The sequence below is a fragment of the Pogona vitticeps genome, chromosome 4 (genome assembly GCF_051106095.1).
Source record: "Pogona vitticeps strain Pit_001003342236 chromosome 4, PviZW2.1, whole genome shotgun sequence".
NCBI classification, from domain to species: domain Eukaryota; kingdom Metazoa; phylum Chordata; class Lepidosauria; order Squamata; family Agamidae; genus Pogona; species Pogona vitticeps.
This window is the reverse complement of record NC_135786.1, coordinates 169,129,956-169,143,054: the sequence shown is the minus strand read 5'-3', so window position 1 is coordinate 169,143,054 and position 13,099 is coordinate 169,129,956. Positions and strand designations below refer to the sequence as shown.

At 43.3% G+C, this 13,099-nt stretch overlaps 1 protein-coding gene and 1 long non-coding RNA gene across 5 annotated transcripts in view; one reads left to right on the top strand and one right to left on the bottom strand.

Moving 5' to 3' along the window:
• The window catches only part of LOC144589239 (uncharacterized), a 701,357-nt gene that overhangs the window by 65,979 nt on the left and 622,279 nt on the right, over positions 1-13,099 (bottom strand). The window lies entirely within an intron of this gene.
• Positions 1-13,099, top strand: part of NFATC1 (nuclear factor of activated T cells 1) — a 169,770-nt gene that overhangs the window by 28,871 nt on the left and 127,800 nt on the right. The gene's annotated exons all lie outside the window — the stretch shown is intronic.

Genomic DNA, 13,099 nt, shown 5'->3' with positions numbered 1-13,099 from the left:
TCCCATTTTGTTCCCGTTGCATTGGAACCCCATGCGGGGGGGGGGGCAGACTAACACACACGTCGGGGTGGAAATTAGAGAGAACATTTAGTGGGAAGGGATTTCTGTTTAGGAAAGTGTCCCTCTGTTACACTGGCAGCTCTTGCAGAAATGCATTACAAACAATGGACTTCGGATATCCGTGAGGCAGTACTGGCGATCAGCCCCCCCCCCCCCCGTGACATCGGCATACCAACGTCTCAATATATCTCAACAAAACTATTATTCGCCAGTAATGGAATAGTGGTGCCCCCCATGACATAATTTTACCAATGTATGGATGTATCGGGCACAAATTAAATATAAATCTATCATGTGTGCACGGCAGTAATGGTTGCCACCTTCCTGGCTTCGATTCTGAAAAGAAGCAGGGCAGGTCATGGACACAGGGGATGCACTGGTGCAACAAACGTACAAAATAACACAACCCTCCCGGAGATGGGGAAATGTTTTGCATTTACATTGCTGTCTGAAGAAACGTCTCGATCTTGGCTTAACAACAAACTAACTAGGGGATAACTAGACACCATTTCCTTCATGTGACCAGGGCCTAAGAACAGGTCTAAAGTGTTATAAGTAACTTGAACCAATAGAAGAAAATATGAGGTATAAATGGTTTTTCAAAAATATGTACTGTACATACATAAAATGTGACTTTGTAAGTCAACTTGTATGAACAGATAATAATATAATAGTTCCTGTGTACCCTGAACAGCTAACGGTCAGTGGCTGGAGCTGTTGGTGTAGCTGTGTCTTTTCCCAGACTCAGAAAGAGAGTGATGTTGTGCATTGGGGAAAAAACAAAATATAAAGAGAGCTTGGAAAAGCCCCACTCTTTCCATGTAGCTCTTCTACTTGGAATTAGAATCTCTGTGCAACAGACAAACAAAAAAAATAAGAGCAGTTTCTATTAGTTTATTCTGCTGCATTTTGACTCTTGTGACTTCATTCAGCTCTCCCATGGTACTTATCTCATAGCAGTCCTCCTTAAATCCTTCTACTTCGTACTCTAAAGAATCCAACACGAGCTCATTGCCTTAACTTTCAAAACTCTCCATGACACTGCCTGCTTCCTTTTCATGCTGCCCTTGTGATCCATGGCTGTTGTTCTTCCAAGTCAACCTCTGCTGTTGACTTCTATCCTATCCTGCCCAAAGATCTGCTGCTCCCTCAAAACAAATACTCTGCTTTTACTCCACAACTGTCCTTTAGACTGTCCCCTAAGCCTTTGCTGTGCCATCTCTCTTGCCTCCTTCAAATCATTCCTCAAAACATGTCTCTTTGATGAAGACTTCAGCTCAGCTGTGTAGTTCCCATACACCATCAACCCTAGGTTTGATCAGGAGAAAGGTACTTCATTCGGCCACTGCAAGATGAGCCTCCCATCCTTGAACCAAGGGCCACTGGTGTTCCCATTGCTTATTTATTCTGGTTCAGCCTGTAAAGAGCCCTGTGAGGGATACCCAGTGTGGTGTAGTGGACAGAGTGATGGAATAAGACTCAGGCCTAGGCTTGAATCCCTTCTCAGCCATTGAAACTCACTTTGGATGTGGAACTTGCAAAACCACTCCTGAAATACCTCATTTACCTTGAAATCTTTATTTGGGTTGTTATAATTTGGTTCCGACTTGACAGTTTATAACAACAACAACACCAATATAACACTAGCCTCCTCTTTCTTGCTTTTGCTCTGTTGCTTCCCCTGCATTGAATGTTACATTGTAGTTTCCCAGGGTAAGGACATTCCTGTTCATATTTATTTATTTATTTATTTATTTATTTTATTTATATCCCGCCTATCTGGTCGTGTGAGGACCACTCTAGGCGGCTAACAACATAAAAATAGAACAATAAAATACATATAACCATATTACTTAACAAAAATAAAAAGAAAGAAAAAAAAAATTATTAAACAAGATAGGAGAGCTATAGGGTAGGGAAAAATCGTCAGGAATTATCTGTTGGGAAGGCCTGCCTAAACATCCAAGTTTTTAATTGTTTCTTAAAAATACCCAGCGAGGGAGCCGCGCGAATCTCAGGGGGTAAGTCGTTCCAGAGACGAGGAGCCACCGCCGAGAAGGCCCGATTTCTAGTCTTTTCCTTCCGGGCCTCCCTCGGCATTAGGCTCCTCAGTCTCACCTCCTGGCTCGCACGAGTGACACGGGTAGATCTTGGTGGGAGGAGGCGTTCCGCCAAGTATCGAGGTCCTAAACCGTTTAGGGCTTTATATGCAAGCATCAACACTTTGAAGTTGATGCGGAAACGGATGGGCAGCCAATGCAAAGCAGCCAGGGTGGGGGAGATATGTTGGTATCTTCTCACTCCACTGAGTAATCTGGCCGCCGCATTCTGCACCACCTGTAGTTTCCGCAGCAGTCCCAAAGGTAGCCCCACGTAGAGCGCATTACAGTGGTCTAATCTTGAGATTACGAGCGCATGCACCAGGGTAGTGAGGGCCCCAACATCAAGGTAGGATCGCAGCTGGGCTATCCGCCTAAGGTGGAAAAAGGCGGTGCGGACCACGGACGCCACCTGGGATTCCATAGTGAGCGCCGGGTCTAGATGGATCCCCAAGCTGCGGACCCCGTCCCTGGCGGGCAGGGTCACCCCCCCAAAAGTGAGGGAGTTTCCCAGATCCCCTGTTGTGGGGGCGCCCACCCTTAGTACCTCCGTCTTGTCCGGGTTCAGCCTCAGCCCGTTCTCCTGCATCCATTCCAGTACGGTCTCCAGGCAGCGCTGGAGGGACAGAACGGCATCTCCTGCGGTAGGTGAAAAGGAGATGTAGAGCTGCGTGTCATCCGCATACTGATGGCACTGTGCTCCACACCCCCTGATGACCCCACCCAGCGGCCTCATGTAGATATTAAACAGCATTGGGGAGATGATCGACCCCTGTGGAACCCCACAATTGAGACTCCACGGGGCCGAGACATTCTCCCCAAGCTGTACTCTCTGGGGGCGGTCCTCCAAGAAGGAACGGAGCCAGGCCAGAGCCCGGCCTCCTATTCCTAACTCAGAGAGCCTCCCCAGGAGGATACCGTGGTCAATGGTATCAAAGGCCGCTGAGATATCGAGGAGGACCAGCAGAGACATTTTGCCCCTGTCGGCCTCCCTCAATAGGTCATCGCACAGGGCGACCAATGCCGTTTCTGTACCGTGGCGCGGCCTGAAGCCCGACTGGAATGGATCCAGGGCATCTGTTTCATCCAGGAGCGCCTGAAGCTGATCGGCCACCACCCTCTCGACTACCTTGCTTAAGAAGGAAACATTGGCGACGGGCCTATAGTTGCCAATTTCATCCGCCGCCAAACTAGGTTTCTTTCTAATGGGCCTAATGAGTGTGTCCTTGAGGGCAGATGGAAATCTGCCCTCAAGGAAAGACCCATTAATTATTACCGTGGCCCATTCCGTTGTTGAAGGCCTGGCTGCCTTGATTAGCCAGGCCGGGCAAGGGTCCAAAGAGGAGGTGGTGGCACGACAGCGGTCAAGTGCCCTGGCCACAGTATCGGGCGTGACAGGCTGAAAAGAGTCAAAGGTCACCGGGCAAGACGGAGCGCTGGACATCTCTGCTCGACTCACTGTATTCAAAAAAGGAGAGAGGTCCCGGCGGATGGCCTCCACTTTTGATTTAAAAAATGCTGCAAATTGGTCCGGTGAAAAACTAGGGGGAGGCCCGTCACTCGGGCCAATTCCGGATAGGTCGCGTACTATACGGAATAATTCCGCCTGCTGATTAGCAGCCTCGCTTATCCGGTTAGCGAGATATGTTCGACTAGCAGCCTTTACCTTCGCTAGGTAAAGGTTAGTAGCGACCTTGACAGCTGTACAATTGAAATCCGTCGGGGCCTTTCTCCACTTGCGCTCTAGCCGTCTCCTGACCCGCTTCGATGTCCGGAGATCCTGGTTATACCAGGGCGCCGGGCGATCTCTGCGGCGGAGAGGGCGTTCAGGAGCGATCGTGTCTACAGCACTAGTCGCGGCGGTGAACCAGCCGTCGACCAGAGCCTCGACAGGAGCGCCAGCCAGGTCAGCCGTAACCCGTCTCATGGCTTCCTGGAATCCAACCGGATCCAGTAGCCTTCGAGGGCGGACCATAACAATAGGTCCCTGCTCCCTGCGAGGGGGGAGAGCCATTTTGAGGGTGCATTTTATTAGGTGGTGATCCGACCATGACAAGGGTACCGACTCAAGGTCAGTCACCATCGGATCACTCTCGCTCCCATTGGTGGAAAAAACCAGGTCTAGTGTATGACCACCCACGTGTGTGGGGCCGTTGACATGTTGGGACATGTTCAAGAAGGCCATGGTCTCCAGGAACTCAAGAGCTGGCCCGGAAACCTCTGCCCCCGCATGCACGTTAAAGTCCCCCAAAACCAATAGCTTCGGGGAACCCAACAGTGCCGCGGAGACAAAGTCCGCCAGCTCCGGTAGGGAAATGGCTGGGTCGCGGGGAGCACGGTAGCCCAGCAAAATCCCAATACCGTCCCTGGCCCCAATCGACACGTGGAGAGCCTCAAGACCCGGCTTTACCACCGAGGAGCGCCTAGCTACCTCCAAGATGGATTTATAAACAATGGCTACTCCCCCCCCTCTGCCATGCGAGTTGGAGGTGTTACACTAAAATACAGTTGGATTGTATTTTATATTGAGTATGTAACTTTATAACTGAGTTCCTGTAGTTGGTGGTGAAAGCCTACCTGCTTTTTTCTCACCTTTCAAGCAAATTTGTGGAATTCTTGACCAGTTCTCTGATGCATGTTTACCTGGCGGTAAGTCCTGCTATGTTCAGTGTGCTTGTTCTTCAGAAAACATGCAAAGAATTGCATCCTAAAGGAACTAATTGGAATCTCTCTTGAACTGAATTGATTGTGATTTACTGAAGGCTGGGAGTGCACAGATTCAGAATATTGATCTGCCCACCCATGTATAGCCATGGCCAGTCCTCAGGGACTGGTTGGGTGAATGGCTGGGCAAATGGGGAGTGTGGACATCCCCTTGCATAAGAATAGACAGACAGACAGACAGACAGACAGACAGACAGACAGACAGACAGACAGACAGACAGATAGATAGATAGATAGATAGATAGATAGATAGATAGATAGATAGATAGATAGATAGATAGATAGATAGATAGATAGATAGATTAAGCAGATAGATAGATAGATAGATAGATAGACAGATAGATAGATAGATAGATAGATAGAGAGAGAGAGAGAGAGAGAGAGAGAGAGAGAGAGAGAGAGAGAGATTAAGCATGCACCCCAAGAGCTGAAGTGTAACCTGCTCTCTCTACAGTATGTCTGTGTGAGGCAGTGTAAACAGGGAATAAATAATATTGTAGTGTCTGCAGGGCAGGAAGTGAGGAAGCATCCTTATAATTCCTGTTTGGACATTACGGTTTCAGACTTTGTGCATGGCAGAATCCATTGGTGGATGAGGATGCCTGGGAGCTGCTGAACCTCACATTTCTAAGAATGTGAGTTGTTATGGTTTCCAGGACAGCAATGTAATTTTAAAGCAGGAAATATTTTTCAGGACTTTCTTGCATTATAAAGTATATTTGTAGTATTCTCCCAATATATATATATATTAGTTAATACAATTTTACCCAAACTAGTATCTTGCAAATGTGTATTTAATATTGAAGGGTGGGGGTTTATCATTCACTTTGAAGAGAATTGGGTTGTCTCTTTTATTACCTTCAGTTAAAATGAACACAACACTCCCCAGTGTGTTAGTGAAAGTGAAATGAATTCCGGTATTATGTGTACGTATAATATTTTTCCACTGTTTTGCTTTTGTGTAAAAAAAATGTTTCCTGGCTTTCAATATGTTTCCATGTGATCTCATTAGCCTGTGCTCCAGGACAGCTGGAAGCTACTGTAAAAGTGTGACTTTAAGTTATCTTACCAATCAAACTCCCTGACCAAGCTTCTTTCAACCCATAAATACTTCTCATTTTAAATACATTAAATGATCTTGGGTACTTGAACCATAAATGCAGTTATGAGACATCATAATTAATACTGTTCTTCAAAGTACTCATTCCCAAATGATAGTTATTTATCACAATAGATCTGACCCCCTCCCAGCCAGTTATTTTACGTGTCTGTTCTGTTTCAAAGGCTGGGTTAGTTTCCAGTAAATAATACAGATTCCAAAATCCACCCTGTCATAAGCTTTATTTGCCAAAACTATTGCATTACCTCCTGTGTTTCTTCCTGAATTTAAAAAGATCCTTAAAATAAAAGGGTGATTGGAAAATTCCTAAATTAATGGCTGTTTTTCACATAGATTCATGACAGTTTGGGTGGTCACATTTGCCCATTCTTGTCAACTAAACTCTAATAAACTATCCTAAAAGGATACAACTTGGATATAAAGATATAGATTATTTTTTTTAAAAAAAACCCTTAAATGTATGCTACAATTTAAATGAATAGAGCACTTAATTTGCCCATAAAACCTGGGAGATGAGATAGGGAACAGATATGGAAAGCTAGTAAATGCTGTCTCCAGAGCACATCATTAGTTTCACAAGAGAAAATGGTTTTTGATTTTTTTTCATGCAAATTCCCAGCAGTATCTCTAACAATCCACATTAATTACCATTCAGAATGGAATGTTTCTAGGATGGCCATTTTTATAGCACTCTTCCCCACTCCTTAAAAATCCAGGACCAGAAAGCCAACCATTTATATGGAAGTGTCTTCACTACAGTGACTTTTGATTTCTTTAGGAGGGACACTTGCTGCATGGTCAACTAATCTGACCTTGAGAAGCTGCAGAAGTCACTGACGTTCAGTTGTTTGGAGCTGTAATATTCTTTGGATCCCTTTGCGCGCCTGGCATTCCAACTCTGATTCTGGATTAATCCCAAACATCTGGGTGCTGTTTTTGCACAAAGGCCCACATTGAAAGCCTTGTATATGGGTGGATTTGTGCATGTTGAAGGCTCTCCTCTGTTTGTAATCAGGTAGCCTTTAATCCCGTGTGCCAAGTTTTAGCATGTAGAAAATGTTTACAACAGAACCAGCAGTTCATAAAGGAAGTATTGATACAAGCAGATTAATAGCCATGTGAATCATGCCGCTTCCAGCAAAATGGAATAAGTTACCTAGACTTCCATCTATGATGGAAAATACTTGTGAGGCAAATAATTACATGAAGCAAAAGAGAAGCTGAAATATTTCAATAACCTCTCCTTAGGTTTTGTTTAAGGGTTGTTGTTTCTTTCTCTTTTTTTTACACAGAATTGCTCAGCAGGATAATAGAAGTGAGTAACTATAGTTTTCTGTTTCACATAGTTTATAGAGTTGTAACATAGTAGCCAGAGTGTTGGGGAAGTTATGACACCTTCAACTACAATTCCAGAATGCCTCTTCTCCATCCAGGGTGGTCAGCTGGGGAATTCTGGAAGTTATAGTTCAAAGATTACCTTTTCCAAGCTTCAATAATAGCTGCAGCTATAATCGTCAAAAGCTGCCTGGATAGCTAACTGGTTTAAGTATCTGGCTGTGGAGCCAGCGGTTGGGAGTTCAGTTCCCCACTGTGCCTCCCGCAGCTAGAGCAAGCTTGTGTGGCCTCAGGCAAGCTGCACAGTCCCGGGGCGCTCCCAGAAGAAAGGAAGGGTCAACCACTTCTGCGTGTTCTGTACATAGAAAACCCTGGGAAAGGGATGTCATAAGTCAGAATAGCACATGATTATGATTTTATAATCCTCTGATTCTGTTTGTGAAGAAGGATTGTCCTCTATTCTCTTTGCCCCTCCATGAAAGGTGAGGAATTTTAAGGTTTTTGGTTCTGCCCTCCTCACTCCACATGAATAAAATGGGAAAGTGTGATTTAGAACCGAAAATGGAAGCTTTCTATCTCATCTGTCTCATCCCCTTGCACGCGAGGCTGGGGATCGTGCTCATTGATATTCTTAACAGTAGAGCATGATTTATTGCTGGGTCTGAATTTGGTTGCTCAGACCTCTTAGAAATAACTTCTATGAGCTGAGTCCTGAGATCTTGCTTTTTAAGGATGAGTGGCACCTTATGTAAGCTCTGCCTTATGTTGTGCTGTTGTAATAGAGGTAAAGGTTCCCCTTGACAATTTTTTGTCCAGTCGTGTTCGACTCTAGGGGGCGGTGCTCATCCCCGTTTCCAAGCCATAGAGCCAGCGTTTGTCCGAAGACAATCTTCCGTGGTCACATGGCCAGTGCGACTTAGACACGGAACGCTGTTACCTTCCCACCGAGGTGGTCCCTATTAATCTACTTGCATTTGCATGCTTTCAAACCGCTAGGTTGGCGGGAGCTGGGACAAGTGACGGGCGCTCAGTCCATCACGTGGATTCGATCTTGCGACTGCTTGGTCTTCTGACCCTGCAGCACAGGCTTCTGCGGTTTAACACACAGCGCCACCACGTCCCGTTTTTTTGTAGTAGTTTTTGTAGTAGTGGTTGGTATTTACATACACTATACACTTATAGCACAGACATAATACATGCCTGTTGGGAAGTAAGTCCAGTTTAGTTTACTTCAGAACACAGCCAAAGAGCCCGAAAAACCCACAACAACCATCAGATCCTGGCTGTGAAAGCCTTTGAGAATACATTAAGTCCAGTTTAGTTCAGCAGGGCTTGCCCCCGGGGAAGTGGCCATAGGACTGTAGCAGTAATCAAGTTTAACAGTTATCTTCACTACCCATAGAACCATGTACAGTCATGTGTTGCCAAGGTCATTTGTGGGAAGCTAGGATGATTTAGCTGGTACAAATGCAATGCATGTGTATGATCTATTTTTCAACTCATGCATAGGGTCAGTCCTGGCATCTGTTTCAAATGTCACAGCACAACCGTGGCAGAGAACAAATGGAAGTGTCTGTAAGTGCCATGAAATGCTAAGTGTATTTTCCTCACCATTGAGTAAACTCAGAGGTTAACCCATACACTGTGGAGCAAGAGATTAGTTCCATAGTCAGGGAGTGGTACAGTATATCTATGCCTGCAATACAAGTTTGTGCAAGTTTCCTCAGACGTACCACCAAAATATAAATAAGACTGTAAACATGCACATCTTCTAGAAGAAAGGACTGGTGTGTAGCCTTGTTTTCATACAGAATATAACCTGTAAAAATAAAGTACTTCATTCCACAGAGCCTGCATTAGTTAATGTATGGTATTAGTTAATGTATGGTACAACCAATTCAGAAATATCCAGCCAATATTTCTGAATATTATCCTGCTAAATATGCTCTCACTGCAATGCCAGCATCTATGTGCATAAACGTATTCTCGTGTGTGTACATGCACACATACCACTTCATACTTGGTTGACGATTTACCCAAACAAATGCTAACCTTGTTGTGACTTGATAGTGGAATGTCATTGTTGTGTACTGCTGAGCTGGAGTGGTTTACTTGTGGTTTTCCTTTTGACAGGAATACCTTTTTCATGAGTCACATTTTATTAGATGTCTGTAACAGACAAAAGCACCCAACACCTGTATTAATGTGTATTTCTTTCTCTCTCTACAATACTGTGAGATTAGCTGACCAAATATTTGACATTTGTCTGTACCATACCGAAGGGAATTGTCTTTGACACCTCTGCAAAGTCTCCTGATGTATTTTTCCCCTGTAGTGCAAATTGTGCCAGGTTTGCATGTTGAATTGTATCATCTTAAATAAATACACCAGGAACTCATTTTTTTTTTCTGGGCCATATATCTTTCAGTCTCTTTCTGCTTTCAACACATGGGGAAGTGTTGGCACAAGGACAATTTCGGGCTTAAGAATTTAGCAAGCTGCTTGCAAGGAACTTTGGTTCAAAAGGAAGAGACAGTAGATCAATGATTCTACCACATTTCCATGTGCTGGAATAAACGAGCAGCACAATTGTCCAGTCCCACAGGGTACGGTATTTGCCCTATCTGCCAAGGAGGTTTTAACAGAGGGAACAGCTTCTGAAAGAGTCACAGCTGTAAAACAGTGAAACAACATTTTACTGTTTAACATGGCATCTGTAGAATCACTAGTAACTTTAATATTTCCACATGTTATGCATTTTGTTGCCTTATTAAAGTTTGTGATCCTGTGGTCATTGAGTTATTGGTGACAGTAAGAGCTTTTATCATCCTTCTGTTTTAGTTGGCACTTACTCAAATTTGTTCAAATTAGTTATGTTACTATCTTGCCCACCTATTCTTCTTCCGCTTTGGTTTACATAACCAAAAAAGGTAGATCAGGTTTGCTTTAAAATTTGTTTGCTCATATTAAAATGTATTTGTAATTGCACAACAGAGCATTAGCATGTGAGCCCAACTGACTAAATGAAAATCCAAGCAAATACTTCCTCTACGCCAACAAAAGGTTCCTGAAAAACTTCAGAACACAGCTTTGCTACTAAGAGTGCGGTCAACAGAATCGCATTAAGTCCTGGCACAGAATGAAAATCCTGGCTGACATGTTTATATATTCCATTTTAAGGAAAACCACTCTTTTGTTTCCAGGTTGAGTCATGCATAGAGTAGCCCCATTGAAATCATTGTAAACTTAAGCTCCATTGATAGCAGTGGGCTCATCCTAAAAAGACTTTATCTGAGCCCAACTCATGCATTTGTGAAACATCTTATTTCTTCATCTTTTCTCCAGCTTGTCCACCCTTGTGTGGAAAGGAGGTTGGCATCACCATAGCCCTAAGAAAAGGATTTTTAATATCTAAATACATGCTCAGTACCTCTTCTTTTAATATATTGTGTTGTAGAAAGTTCAGTGTAGCAAGAGATAACCTAGAATAGGAAATTACACTACCAAGCCATGGTCCAGTGTTAAAAGTATCATGCTACATCCTGCAGCAGGAAAACTGCATTTAAAAGTTGTAGTATTAATAATAGTAACAGTAGTCATTAAGTCAGGAAGCAAATTAGCAGCTATAAATTACTACTACTACTGCTACTGTTACATTAATTATGGTTTGCAGGCATGAATTGTTAATATATTATTATATGTGTTTCAGATGGCATGAGATGTTTTTCATTCTCCGAAATATTCTCTAAAATATTTGAGCTTTGTGATGATTAATGGATTAATACTTTTAAGAAAGAAGTACCTTGAAGACACCATAATCTGACAGATATTTTGTCCTGAAGAGCGATGGGATGAGAAGGGAGAAATCTATCACATAGCTTAAAAATAGAAGCATCTGTTTTATAATATGCAATGATCGCTGAGATGTGCAGCTGCTCTGTATTATATAAACTATTCTTACAGTCAAGTGAGGTCTCTCCTGATAACCATCCAGGAATGCTTCAGATGCCAGCATAGATAGAAACAGTCCATGAAATAGGATGGATCTTATGGACTTTGCCAGTTTTGCTTGAATAAAAAAATTGCACCAAGTCTTTCAGGCTGCTAAGTACCACTATGTATAAGGTGGCATGATGACAACTGCAATCATGACAATGCTTGATCTTTACTTAAAAAAAAAACCTGTCCCTTATAATTCTAAAAATGTTGACTGTAGACTTGCTCTCTCCATTGATGGGCGATTAGTGTGCCCTCCTCCACACTCATTCTTGACCCCAACATGGTCATTGACTCTGATTTGAGCTTCAGTAGTCCATGGCCTAGGCAAGGGTCAGGGACAGAGCCAGGGACAGGGCCGGGGTGGGTGGGTCAAAGAGTCCTAGAGATTCTGAACAACAACAGCTCAGTGACTTGGGATTTGGTATCAGAAAGGCAACCACTTCACATGAACATGTAATATTTTCTTCAGAGGTCCTGATCAGGATCTGAGAAGTGGGGCCTTTTTTTCCCCCAGTTGCCTCTTAAATGTCAAGAGGGGCAAAGAGGATGTCCTTTTGGGGAGTGACACTAGGCAGGTACCCTCCCACCACCACCGCTCTAAACACAAGGCCCAAAGGGGGTTCATTATCTATGTTTAGGGTGTTTCGTATTCTTGTTTTGGTGGACAGTACTTTTGCTGCTGATTTTATTGTCTCATATACTTAATTTTTAATGCAGACTGCTAATTATATTACGGGCTGCCCTGAAAATGTACAATGACATGTAGGGTGCAAATATATGAAGTTAGTAAATGGGCGGTCATTTCTTCTAAGGGGGAGGAAGAAGTTGCATAGTGTTATGTTGGCCTAATTCACGCACAGAGTGTACACCACTATAACATCTGCTGGTGTACAGTCTCTCCTTTGCCTTCCTTGCAGATATCCATTGTATAGTGGTATATAATCACACCTGATGCCCCCATCCCACCCTTTCTTGTTGCCTATTGGCCAGCTCATCCTAAAAGAGGCAAAGTCCTCAGGGACTGCATTCCAGTGGGGGCAGTGGGATGGGCCCCAATACAAAAGAATGGGTCCAAAAACACCAAAAAAAAAACACACATAGTTTAAAGTACTTACTGCCAGTCACTAAGCCTGAGGAGAGGCATTTTAAAATTTTAACAGTGTGTGGGGGGAAAATCCATCCAAAACTGGGAGGCTCACAAACAATGATTAAATAGCATTTTGGAGAACACATATTTAGGATTTTGCAGTTGAGTGTCACACTTAAATATTTAACAAAAGATTAATAGTGCACCTTGTAATATTACTAGTGTAAGCTAAAAGTGGTCAATATTATGCAAAAACTCTGGCTTATTTTTCGTGTTAGGTAACACTGAAATGAAGAAGTAGAGCCACACATCTGAAATCATGCCAAGACGTTTGGCTATGTGCTCTGTTGCACCTACATTATCATTCTCCAACATGAGTAGACGTTGTCTAGAGGGGCGGGGTAGAAATTGAATAAATAAATAAATAAATAAATAAAAATAGTCTCTAGATGTATTGAATTACAATTCCCATAAGCCCCCAGCTATGATAGTTTCATAAGTGATGTGTGTGCATAAACCGTCTCTCTAAAGGCAGGTACAAGATCACCTAACTTTGCTTTCTCTCATCTTTGACATTTCTAAATATGAAACTCTTTCCATCAAATTGATTAAAAAGCATGGATGGTGGGGTTTTTATGGTGAGTTATTCTTTAGAAAGACAAATAAAAATTGCAA